The sequence below is a fragment of the Natator depressus genome, chromosome 1 (genome assembly GCF_965152275.1).
Source record: "Natator depressus isolate rNatDep1 chromosome 1, rNatDep2.hap1, whole genome shotgun sequence".
NCBI lineage: Eukaryota > Metazoa > Chordata > Testudines > Cheloniidae > Natator > Natator depressus.
The window spans coordinates 195,423,069-195,437,189 of NC_134234.1; the positions used below are offsets into that span (position 1 = coordinate 195,423,069).

Sequence of the window (14,121 nt, forward strand, 5' to 3'; positions counted from 1 at the left end):
ATAATACAATGATAAGGAAAATCTATGAATTTGTGAATAGAAAAATTTAATGTGATTGTAAATTTACAAGCATTAATCAAAAGTATTAGCAAAACATCCATAACAAGGGCAAACTAACTAATAAGCCTAAGAGTATTTACTCAATAGCAGAATATGAACTGCAGCCAGTAAAATGAAATTAGCATTTGTAAACTGCTTTGAATATGAGAGTGCTACATAGGTAGCAATAAGGACTTAATGAACATTGTTCCCAAGATGGAAGGAAGTAGTTCTAACTGGAAGACTACAATCCAGCTAAATTGTAACATTTGGAATAAAACAACCCCCTGCAAATTGGAATATTTGTGTTAGCACTTGAAGAATAGGAGCCAACCCACTGAAATCAGTTGTATTAAATTATTGTATTAGGGTTTGCACTACTCTTGTAGGGCATGACCCTGTAAGATGTAGGGCCATTTGGAAGTGTTCAGCAGCTCACAAGATCACACTCAAAGTACAGGTATCTGCCTTTATTTTACACATTCAAATGAGAACAGTAGGGGTGCAGGCACAAATCCAATTCAACATTCTATTTAAAAGTACTCTCCCCCCCCCCCATCCAAAGACTCATTTAACCCCTCACTTTTTTCTTAACAGAAGACATCATTATTAGAAAGTATGTTCAGATACTACATTCTAGCACTCCACAACGGTCAACATTACTCTTGGAGACAGCTTTTGATACAACAGCTATAAGCTTTCACAGTATGCCTCTGTTTTATATACTAACCTTCTACTCTGTGTCCTAAAGTTAAAAAACAATCCATGCTGAAACATCTAAGGACTATGTAATGACTACACAAATGAAAAAAAGAATCCTCCTAAAACGGACAGTGCCTTTTGCTAGAACAATTGTAGCAGCAAGCTGACTGCACTGAAAAGACCGCAAAAAACTCATAATAATATTTGGTGACTTAAACCCACAGAGGCCCTTCATTTTTAAAAACTGTTTTCTTTGCATTCCCCGGGACCTCAAAAAGGCAAGAAAAGTGTGTGTTTTAAAATCCCAGCTGCTGGTGGTGCAAGAATACAGATTAGCATTCCAAAAAGAAAGGAGTCATAAGTCGCCTCTGTTAGTAGTATTAAAACAATACCGTATATTTTCTTTTGGAAAAAAGTTAACATGTTCAAAATTGCTTTCAGTGTAGTCACAGGTTCTGTTATAAAAGCATTCATTTGACAATGCTTTGCTTTATCTTATTTTTAGCATTTTGTTTGAAAATTGTTTGTTCCATCATCAGTTGACATTATATGCCATAAACACTGTTGTTTCCATTTTGGTAATGGGTCAATAATTATATGGTCTCTAACTAAATTCCCTCCTGACAAAGTCTTTTTCATTTACTACCCTAATAGGCATTGCTGTATACTAGTAAACAGTTGCCTCATTTTACCATGGATGTGGCTTAAGTGGTCAGCATATATACTTTGTATATCGTTTGTTTGTAAAAGGATTTTTCAGTATCTCAATAAAAGTAAGATTGTGTGAATGCAAGATTTACTATTAAGAAACTTTATAGGAAATAGACTAAAGACAACCCTTAATTGTCAAAATCCTTGCTCTTCAGAATATTTTTGAAACTCAGGAAAAAATATTCCAATTCCTTTGCTAGTAATGAGCAAAGTCATAGGATTTCCTGGTTTTCTGCTGAGAAGCAAGGACAAAAAACTTATATCTTTCAAAAGCATGAAACTCAGTGGGTTAAAAATAACAACAGTAACTCCTTGCTTAACATTGTAATTATGTTCCTGAAAAATGCAACTTTAAACGAAATGATGTTAAGCGAATCCAATTTCCCCATAAGAATTAATGTAAATGGGGTGGGGGGGGGTTAGGTTCCAGGGAAATTTTTTTCAAACAATTTAATACTGTATATGGCAATGATGATTGTGAAGCTTGGTTGACATGGTGAAGTCAGAGGGTGGAAGAAGGTGGAATATTTTCCAGGGAATGCCTTACTACTAAATGATGAACAAGTACTCAGCTGAGTCCTCAAGGGTTAACACATTGTTGTTAATGTAGCCACACACTCTACAAGGCAGCACAAATGGAGGGAGGGGAGACAGCATGGCAGACAGAGAGACACCGTGTGAGTGTGAGAGATGCACATTGCCCTTTTAAGTACACTGGCTGACTGCACTCTACTTTTTAAGCAAGTTGAGACAGCAGCTGCTGCTAGCAAGCTCCCTCCATCCTGAGCCCTGTCGTGTCCCCCCTGCTGCTCTATGGAGATGTCGTAAGTGGGTGGCAGGAGCAGGAGGAGGGGGGCACCCTGATATTAGCCCCACTCTTCCGCCCCCACAGCACATCAAGCAGGAGGGAGCTGCTCCAAGGAAGAGGACAGGAGCAGCACATGGCAGTGGGGGGAGGGACAGCTGAACTGCTGGCAATTGATAGCCTGCTGGGAGGCTGCCGCACAGGGAACTTAGGGAAGCGGGGAGCTGATGGGGGGCTGCTGGTCCACCCTGGTACCAAGCCCCCACCAGCTAGCTGCAACGGGCTGCTCCTTCCACAAGCAGTGGACAAAGCAGGTGGCTGCCAAACAACGTTATAAGGGAGCATTGCGTAACCTTAAACGAGCATGTTCTCTAAGTGATCAGCAACAAAACAACGTTAACCAGGAAAGCTTTAAGTGAGGAGTTACTGTATAATAACAAATACATAGCTTTTTATCCAATCCATATTGATCATATTTCAAAACCCCGGGCATATCACAGGCATAAAAAAAATTAATTTTCAACATAAATGGCAGCTGATTTCAGGCTGTATTCTAATTAAGGTAATGAACAATTCAGCTGATTTGCTATACTTCCTACCTGAATTTTTCCTGTTCTGTGATGTGGACTGGTGATTGCTTAGTTATTTATATATTCAAAATAGTACATAGATACAACATCACCATAATTACCCAAATACCCAGCACCGAATTTGAACAGGGAGGCCAAAATTATTAGGTTGTGCTTTAAAATATATCAGTTAAAACAAGTTAACATGCATTTTTTAAACACAACCTTTTAAAAAAAGAATGTTAAAATGTTTTAACAGTTTTACCCCGTGAAGCATGGAAAGTTCAGTCGTGTTTCCACTGGCCTGAAGTAACCTCTTCCTATTTACTGGTAGAGGACCTGTTGGGATTATATGCTTATGAACAGAAGCCTATGTTTTGCTTCACCTAAACCACAGTCAGGCTTGCATACTCTATTAAGTTGTATCGCTTTAACTAGGCTGGTATAAAGCAGTACAATGCCACTAGTGTGGATGCAGTTATACTGGTATGAAGGTGCTTTATACCAGTACAAATATTCCCACATGGGAATGGGAATAACTATAACAGTATAAGGCACCTTCATACCAGTATAACTGAGTCCACCAAGGGGCTTGTTGGTTAAGGGATGGGAATTTTTTATTTATTTCACCAGTGTAGACCAGGCCTTAGTTGCTTTACAGACACTAGATGGGAGTGGAAATAGTAGATCTTTAAAGTACTCTTGGAAGGTCTAAATTATGCCACCTGGCACGTGCAGCCCAAACTAATAGGATCATTGTGTCAAAGTCAAATTTCTCTGGTGGCTCACGCTGGTCACATATTTTAGGTCTGTCTCTTTGTTCGGTGTCTCATTTGGGATAGCAATAGTGGGAAGGTCAGATTTTTATGCCTGAAGAATTTACAGATTACTGTTGCATGTCTAGTCTAGTACCCAACGTACAGTTCACCAAGGACAACATTATTATTCAGGAACTATTTGGATTACTTGTATTTGCTCCCACTGAGATTTGCTAAACAAGGGAATCTTGTTTTGCTTTATTGGTTCTGAGAGCACTTGAACCTCACCTGCATAAAAAGTGTGTCATTGCTTCTAAGTTATATAACATTGTTGATCATCTGCAGACAGACAGACATCTCTGATCCAGGGGAAAAGTTCTACAGCTATCAGCCACTTCTTCAAGAAAGAGGAAACACCCATTGCAAATGTTCTTTGCATTCCAGGCACATATCTACCATGACATCTGTTTTATTGATCTGAAGGTCATTATCAAACTCAATTATCATAGGATCAAGCTTCTGGTGAGCTGGACACACAGACATTAAGTTGGATTACTAGAGTTCAGACAAAGAATCTTAACGTCCAGTCCTACATAGCCCATTTTTCTTGAATGAGCTGACAAATTTTACTATCTTTAATAAGCGGCATCTCTGACATTTGAAAAGATCATCCAGAAAATTTGCACTGGCCAAGTGATTGAATGAGTAATCTGCAATACAATTAACTTTTCAACTTCTCAAAGAAATTTGTGAAATCAATACGAAGTAACTGTAAAACTATAACCACCACATGATGCATGGGGCCCAACACAAAATGTGAAAAGCCTGCTAAGTCCCTTGTAGCAAATTAGAGGAGTGTACTCATGTGGAACAGAGTGTTTAAGTAAAGACCACCCGTGGAAGCAATTTGTAATTTAGAGATCTCCATTACACAGTTAACCTACTCTAATTTTCTTCTGAGACCTTTTTTGGAGAACAAAGTGAACTGCTATCAAAATCCTTTTAAAAATCTGAAAATTTAATACAAGAAAATCCTCTTCCCATTCCTAACATGGAGAAGGGAACAGCATGAAACCAGGTCTATAGACACTTTGATTACTGTCTGCATAGTTTACAGGATGCAAAATGTATAAAATGCATATCAAAATATGAATGTGAATTTTAATACATGCAGTGTATGTTTGGAGAGAGAATTTAACTGTTAGGCTTCTTGACAAGATGTTTGCATAAAGTACTATATTCTGAAAACAAATAATGAGAATTCAAGAGAGAATAGCAAGAAAAATTAACTCTCTCTTAACTGAATGGAATGATGGGAGCACCAGAGTTCTTAGATGAATCTAAGCAAAGAAAGGAATTTCAAACTGCTCATTTTAACTCTGATTATGCAACCGTCTACTTTGATGGGCTACTATAATCCCTCTTGCTCTGATAAGATGCTCTGCACAGAATTTTTCTGCCGTTTACGTGCAGCAAAGATGCTGTGTCAGCTTCTCATTCCTTTCAAATGAGGCAGGAAAACTCAAAAAAATGTATCATGAAAAAAAAATACCAAAAAGTAATGAAAATGGGGCTTCCAAACTACAAATGTTTTTTAAAAAAATTATTTTAAAATACTTTGAGTCATTTCCCTCCTTCAGCCCCAATCCTGCTCATTGAACTCCTATCGACTTCAGTGGGAGCGACTCTTCATTGGGTGGAAGATCAGACCTTCCCGCTCAAGAGTTCTCCTTCCCTTCAGGCTCAGCTGGTTTCCCCTGTCTCCACAGTCATTATCATTTGTGTTTACACAACTTGTTTACATTAGGAGAGAGCCAATTTCTGGCACCCAATTCTATTTTGAAACAGAATATAAATAAAAATATATTGTTATTCTGTGGAGCGAAACATAGGCCTGAAGACAGGACGGCAACTGGAGAAAGGAGTTGAGTGAACAACAGATTATGGATCGAGGGGAGGGGCAAGAGAAGCAAGGCCAAAAGAGTTAAACATGCAGTTTGCCTTTCATGATTTTAACAGCCTGTTTGAGGAGTTTTGCAACCTCTGTTCTTACATTAAAAGAATGAATTTGCAACAATTCATCATAACAATTTGATCCTTTTCACTTACTTAGTACTACCCATATTCTGGACTAATGTAACATAGCAATTAATGAATTTTATCCATACATGCCAAAGAGCTTTATAAAGGTGAGTAAGCGTCACCTCCATTTTATTCCAGATGGAGAAACTGAAGCACTGCCTTAGCTTTCCGACACCAAATTTATTTGCAGCAAACACTTTGGCATCTAGACTTTTAATTTAAATTCAACATACAGGATACAGTAACAACATTTTAAAACAGAACACTCTCAAATTACAATATCATAACAGATCAGGCATTTGTCTTCTCTGCTACCGTACACAAACTAAACTGTCTGTCTCAGAAGAATGGGTAAGGGAGTATGAGAGAAGAAACAGCTACACAAACCTGTGTCCTAAGGAGAGGACTGAGGATAGACAGTAGCTTCAAGGGTACAAGTATGAAGTACCCAATAGCCGTTAAAAGTGACCAACAGAGACAAGGTCTTGTTTATGAGGGGACCTAAGGTTCCGAATGGAGAACATGTCTTTCTAATTCTTCTTTGGACAGGGGCTTCAGCAGCCAATTGTCTAAGTAAGGGAAGATAAAAATCCCTTGTCTCCTTAGATACATTGTTATCAAAGCCAGGCATTTGGTAAAATCCTCTGGGTGCGGTGGAGAGGCCAAAGGGTCAGCCTCTGTATTGGAAATGCTCTGAAACAAGGGCAAAACATAGATACTTTCAGCGTGATGGTCTTATGGGGATACAAAAATACATTATCTTTGATATCAAGAGCAGCAACCCAATCCTGAGTAGACAGGTAGTGAATGATCCTTCTGAGAGAGAACCTTCTGAACTGAAATTTCCTGATGTATCTCCTTAGAGCTCTGAGACAGAGGTGGGCAAACTATGGCCCGCAGGACCGTACTGTCTGGCCCCTGAGCTCCTGGTCAGGGAGGCTAGCCCCTGGCCCCTCCCCCGCTGTTTCCCCTCCCCTGCAGCTTCACCTCACTGCGTGGCCAGCGCTCTGGCCTGCCGCTCCTACCTGGGAGTGCGGCGGCGTGGCTGGCTCTGGAATGGTAAGGGGGCGGGGAGCGGGGGTTGGATGGGTCAGGGGTTCTGGGGGAGGAGTCAGGGGATGGGGGGGGTTGGACACATTGGTAATGGATACTTACTTAAATACTTAGTAAACTTTGTATGAATGGATCACAAAAGAACACTGATTAGCAATGCCTAAAATGACAGTTTTATTAGTAGTAAGTGGACTTCATAGCCCACGTGTAGCTATCTTGAGTACAGATACACACATCCCAGGACTTTAGGTAGTGGCTTTCAGATTTTGGCAAGATGCAGCAAAAAGCTGCCTGTGCAATGAGGTCTACGAAGTAAACTGTGGCCTGGTCTACTCTACAAAGTTAGGCCGACCTAAGCCACCTTGTGTCGACCCCACTGTGCATGTGTCTACAATCTACACTTAAATTTGTCTCCCACCAATGAAAGCGCCCTGTTACAGCGATGCAGCAACACAACCTCCCCAAACAACTCTGAGCCATGGTTGATGTACTGAAGTCAATGCAACACACGTGTAGACACTGTGATACCTATGTCAACCCTAACAGTACGCCAGCAGCCATCCCACAATTACTGACACTGACTGCTTCACTCGCAGTTGTGAACTCCCTTGCCTAGGGGTCATAGAGACCAGAAGACCCCCTCCCCTTTAAAGCCCTCCGCATTTTTGAAATGGTTTTTCCTGTCTAGCTTGGCAAGCACACCTAACAGCTCTCCATTGTTGTACGCAGCTGGCCAGCTGACCATGCTGACTACATGATCCAGACATGCTCCAGCTTGGAGTAGACTGAAGATATTAGATCTCTTGGGCCTGTGGAGAGAAGAGGCTGTGCAAGCACAATTATGGATCAGCTGCAGAAACATGAACATCTATAAGCAGATTGCATGGAGGATGCAGGAGAAGGGGAACGACAGGGACTAGCAGCAGCGCCGTGTGAAAACCAACAAACTGTGACACCCATACCAGAAGACCAGGGAGGCCAACAGTAGATCTGGTGCCAAACCACAGACCTGCTGCTTTTACAAAGAGCTGCATGCCATGCTTGGTGGTACCACCACCCCACACACCACCATCAATACCTCAGAGGAGACCAAACCACAGACCTCTGGCTTGAAAAGTGAGGACAAGGTGAAGATGGAGGAGGATAGGGACACGTGACCGGGGGTCCAGCTATGAAGTCAGCCAGAACATATTTGAGACTATACCACAGTCCAGTCAGTCCCAACAGCCAAGTACGGGAAAGCCTGATGCAGGGGAAGGAACCTCAGATCAGTGTGTAAATTTATTTCCCATTACTGTGATGGCACCTCCCACTTAACAGGACACAGCTATTGACTTTTCATTAGTTTACTCATACAAGAAGAGACAGCAGTAGAACAAAGAGAGGTAGAGTTGTTATCTGCTTTTCATTGCCCTGTAGAGTTAGACAAGGGGGTCATGCAGAGCAGTTTATGTACACAGGGATGGCACCTGAATCCTCCTGAGAGATCCTGATGAATCTTTCATGGAGATACTCTACAATCCTCTCCTGAAGGTTTCTAGGGATGGCAGACTTATATCTTCCTCTGCAATCAGACACTTTCCCACGCCACTCAGCAATAACTTTGGCAAGTACCATTGCAGTAAACAGGCTAGCAGCATGTGGGCCTAGGTGGCTTTGGGATGCCAGCAGCCACTATGCTCTCTCTGCCTTTGTTACCCTCAGGAGTGACATATGAGCTACAATCACCACCTCCTGTGGAAAATGGTGCCAATATTCAGGAAACTCATAGTTTCATGCAACCACACAATTCCCTCCACATTACCCTCATAACTGGTGGGCCACACTCACCCTGGCTGGTGCTTAGTGAAGCTATGCACAAGCACTCCGAAGCAGACGTGTCCATGAGCAGGTCATTTAAAACTTTAGGGGAGCAAGGGAAGGGAGCTATGAATCTTAACTTTTGCTTTCTGTTGTGAATACACTGACAATGGTACCTCTGTGCATTTTATCTGCCGTTGCTGCCTTAAGGGGTTCCTGCGCCACATCCACTGAACGTCTGAGTCAGAAAAGGAAGAGAAAGAAGAGGACTTGGATGACATGTTCAATGAAATCCTGCAAGCCAGTGCTGCATCAAACCAGGAGCACAGGGCGTGAAGGGATGAACACTGCAGACAGCCTGGAAAAGGAAAGAGTGGAAAGGAGAAAGGCCAAGAAGTCCCAGCAGGAAAAGGAGAAGGAGAAGCACCAGGATATAATGGGGCTTCTCCAGCAGCAAACACAAATGCTGCAAACCCTTGTGGATCTAAAGATTCAACAATCCCAGGATCGCCTCCCTTTGCAGTCCATGGAGAACTCCATTGCAACACCTCCCTACACCTCTTTGCACAACTCTCCATGTGGTATCAGGGACCACTGCACCTCTACCACTTCACCCCAGGAGGTATTAAGGACAACCACAGCTTCACATACACTGACCTGTCAAAGCCATGGCTGGTGTGTGTAGCTAAAATAGACATGAATGTTCTTTCCCCTTAATAAATTAAATGGATGGGATTTATGAAGTTTTGATGTATTTGCTTTAAAATTGCACAGATTTTTCTTTTCACTGATTTTGTTACAGAATAAAATTATACTTGCAACATAATTCATCTTTATTAGTTCGCGACAGATGCTACAGAATGCTAACCATTTCTGAAAGCAACCAATTACTTGTTACTGTACAATATGACCACTCATAGGATCACTGACGGACAAAATTAATAGGTGCACTGACAGTGTTATATTCATAGATCAGTGGTCCCCAACCTTTCTGTGGGAATAGCATATTCCTATTCCCAGAAGACTGTGGCGGGCACCAGACACTCCGCCACCAAAATGCTGCCGAGAAGCGGCAGCGGCAACAAGCGTCACCGCCGAGATGCCGCTGAGAAACGGCAATGCTGCTCAGTGGCGGCTGTTTGATGGTGCAGTGTCCTGCGGGCACACACAACTGCCCCGGCAGGCGCCATTGCGCTGGCAGGCACCGCACTGGGGACCCCTGTCATAGATGTTCACCAAGCGCCACCAATTCCTAACAGGGAGCAAAACCAGGAGGCCAGGTACAGCACAGTACACCAAAACGTGTTACTGTAGCTCACTGTTAAAGTGCTCTTTCAAAGTACCCACACCCCCGCACTGAATTTGTTTAATAGCCCTGGTGTCTGGCTGTTCAAACTCAGCAGACAGACGTTCCACCTCTGCCCTGGCAGAAACTTTTCCCCCTTTGCTTCACAGATATTATGCAGAACACAGCAGGCAGCTATAACTATTGGAACATTTTTCTCACTGAGATCCAGTCTTGTGACTAAACAATGCCACTGTCCCTTCAGTCCAACAAAAGTGCATTCAACTGTCATTCTGCACCAGCCGAATCGGTCGTTAAATCACTCCTTGGTGTTGTCAAGTTGGCCAGTGTACAGCTTCATGAGCCAGGGGAGCAAGGGGTAGGCTGGGTCCCCCAGGATCCGGATTGGCATTTCAATATCACCAATGAGAAATAAAGTCCCTGTTTGTAGCTTTTTGAGCAGTCCTCTGTTCTTAAAGATGCAAGCGTTATGCACCTTCCCTGCCCAGCCCACATTGATACTGGTGGATGCTATCACAGTTGCCAATGATATTTTAAATGTCATCATTGTTAGTTATTTCATGCTCAAAATGCATAACAAATGAGTATTAATCATATTACGAAGATCTACACAAGCATTATCCCAAGTGTAGGGCACATGGAGGGGTTGCAAAGGATGGGTGATTATTTCCATTTTCCCAAAGGGGAGGACTCAGCTTTCAAAATCTGGGAAATGCTCATTCATGTTATTAGTATAAAGAAGGCTGCAGAAGTCAGCCCAGGCAGTGCCACTAACAGAGTGGAGGGAAATTATGTTTTCAAAGAATGTCAAATGACTTAAGTGGTACACAGCAACAGTGACAAAAAAAATTTAAGAATCTTTTCACTAACTTCATTTGAGCACAACTCAACAATTTGATTCAACATTTAGAGTTGTGGCTGTAAAGTATACATTTCCTATATCATTTATATGGAGTGTAAAATGCATCCTGGGATTAATTAGGAGAATCACAAGAAGTTGTAAGTGAAGTAGTCGTTGATGAATATTTTAAACAGGACTGTGCTAAGCTAGTGAGGCCTGATCTCATGTGGCCTCAAAAGATGAGTAGGGCTGGGCTGGATCACTACTTGGAGGAGGGATCTCCTAGACAAAAGGGACCTACAGAACACACACATATTCTGTCTACCACCTCAGAAGCCTCCAATAGGACTACCACTAACTGGAAAAGGAAAAGGAAAGCTACTCAGTTATAAGTCCCGCTCTTAAAAGGCACCTCTTCTGAAATTTACCACTCCTGGGTCTCTGTTTCCAGCATCAATGGGTAAAGCGCTCCCATAGAGCTGCTGCTTCAGCATGCCATAGACAGACCAGAAGTACCAGGGGAGCCCTTCAAGTGCCACTAACCTACAAAAGGAGAACTGGGCTCCCCTTCCATTGTCCCTTCTACCATAACCTCCAAGTACAAACTTGTTCCTCCCCAGGACTCTTGCACATCCTTGCTAACCACACTATTACTACATTTCCTCAAAGCTCCACCCCTCCTGCTCATCCCATATCCCTGCTATCCAGCATGTCTCACCAGGGTATGCCCAAGACACAGGTGGTGAATCAGACAGACAGAGTCAAAACAGAATTAGCTGATGGATATCAGCAGCTCTGTCAGTTAAACTTGGTAGAACTGCATTAGATTATGACCAGGACTTGAAAAATTCACCCAATACCTCCAAGAACAAGGATAAGGCTACTTGCCAAGCCGAATACACCTGTGCGTTGAGCTATACTCCCTCCTGATTAGGTATCCCCAAAATTCTTGGGCCCAAAGAGCAGAGTCTCCTGACGGCTGAAGTTTGTACTCCTAATTAGTGCCAGAGGCTCCATACAAATACCAAATAAATTAGTGTTGTCCTCCCACACACAAAAAGAACGTATGTTCCCCAACACCACACATACAGATTGATTAATACTGGACAAGCCTCTGCTCCCCTCAATAAATTTTATTCTGTCCAAACACAGAGTCCTTTGTTGGTATAGCAGAAGATGAAGGTTTTCCTCATGGATCAAATCCGAGCCCAACCAAGGAGAAAGCAATGGTGTGAGGAGCAGGGAGGTCCCAACCAACGTGATGACTAGCAACAGCAAGGGCCCTGATTTCCACCTCAGTAGAGGGCTCTTGCATGGGTATAGCCTCTTGCCACCACCACTCACCCAAGCAAAAGGCTCTACAAAAGTTCTTTCTGTCACTCTAGTAGATCTCTACTGTGTAGCTGTAGGAAGAAGCCACACACAGTCTGCTACCTGGCTTGCTGGGAACCCTAAGTCATGGATACAAATCAATTGTTTAAATTCTGTTTTTTAAAAAAGTCAGATTTAAATTGAATACGGGTTTTTTAAAAAAATTATGTAATGAAATTTGAAATGCTGACAACTTACGTTAAGGCTTAAACTTACTATCATCTATTAAAATCATTTACACTAAATAATTAATACTAAGCAGTACATTTGCTGACCAGTTTTAAAGAAGTCAAACCACTGAACTAGTGGAAGTCACTGGTTAAGCACCTGGAGCCAGAATTTACTGAAATGCTAAACCAGTTTTTGACAACAGTAGCCTCTTCTGCAGACAGGATATTTTCTTCATTTGAATTAATTCAACTAGTTCAGTTCAATGCTTAGTTCACTCAAAGTTAAGAAACCAATTGGAAATTGAAAAAGCAGGAAAGCTTGTTTTCCTCTTCCATGTTATGAATAAAAACTGGGTGTGAGAGTATGAGATCTACTAATTCTGAAATCTTGAAGGACGTGGTGAGCAGACACAACCAGTTTCAATTCACTGACTACAGATAATACTTACTTTGTTTAAAAAAATCAGTTAGTTTTAAATACAAAACATGTTTTGATAAACTTTTCCTTATTTATCTAGCACATGTAAGGTAATTTTTTTTAGCTAATAAATTTTAAAATCCTGTTTTTGTGCATTTTTAATTAAATTCAATTTTTTATCCAAATTCCACTTGACACAAATTACAACTAACACATTTATGGTCTAGCAAACAAGAAATGCATCATTCCCTACTTTTTAACATAACAATGGAAAATAAATAATTTGAATAAACGTATGCAAAGCTAAATAAGTGTTTAAATATGTGTATAGCTATAATGTATCTTGCTTGTCAGCAAAAAGTAGTACCAAATTTAGTAGAACAGCTATATTTAGTTCCAAATCAATATGTTTTAATGTTTACCAAAGAACAAGAATCAACCTTTCTTTATAAAAACAAAGCAGCACAAATGCAAAACAAGATTAAAAATCTGACTATTTAATTCAAGGTTTCCTGCTACATTATTTAAATCAATCTACACTGGACACATACATTATTCTACTCCAAGGGGAAGTACATCTCTATTGCCCCCTGCTCCAGGAAGTTTGGGGGTATCCCCCAGTGGCAGCGAGACCGCTCACACTGGCTGATTAACAGCAGCAGCAGCCACAGGAGCTCCTCTGCAAACCAACACCAGTGGTGTCAGTTGAGCTGTCTCTCTGCAGGCTTGGGATGACATTGCTGCATTACTTTTAACTTAAGTGCTCAAATTTGGATGGTCATCTTTGCAACCACAGCGATAGGAAACTTATTTTTTCTTTTAAATACAAGCTTAGACCATTCAGAAGTCAGTGACACGCATCCTGGGAAGATTCATATTCAAAGATATTTGAATAAGTGGATTTTTCACGCCCTGGTTATAAGAAGTAAAGGGAAATAATTCTTCATGTATTTGATTTTGAAATTTCAAAATAGCTTATATCCAAATGTGTATTTTTTAAATTTGGCATTTTTGGTGGTTATGGTAATTTAGAAGAAAACATAACGGGGTGGGGGGAGCTAAATTTCAAAGAAATACATTTTAAGATGTTTCATCTCCAAGAGTTAAAGATTTTACTGAAAAAAATTACAAAGAAAATTCAGTTATGCTCAACTATTTTGTGTGTCAAATTTGGAGCCTAAATTCAAAGAAAAAAACCAATGGGAGTTTACTCCAGCTTTAAGTTTAAATTACAACACAACCTTTAGTATGGAGTCACTACAGATACCTCCATTACACATCAACCAAACTGTACCAGTTGCTTTATTAATAAAAAGGAGACTAGGCCCCTACCCAAACGATCTAAATAAATTCCAAGCTACTGAAACACTTCTGAATTTCTATGTTGAAAAAAAGTAAGCGGCATCCTTTTCTCACTTGGCTGTTTTGTTACTGGACAGCCAAAATAACTTAGGTTTAACTGACGAATAGGCCACACTGAGTACAAGACAATAGCT

General features: G+C 41.2%; 1 protein-coding gene across 1 annotated transcript in view; it reads right to left on the bottom strand.

Moving 5' to 3' along the window:
• DCBLD2 (discoidin, CUB and LCCL domain containing 2) overlaps positions 1–14,121 on the bottom strand; it is a 61,304-nt gene that overhangs the window by 41,404 nt on the left and 5,779 nt on the right. The window lies entirely within an intron of this gene.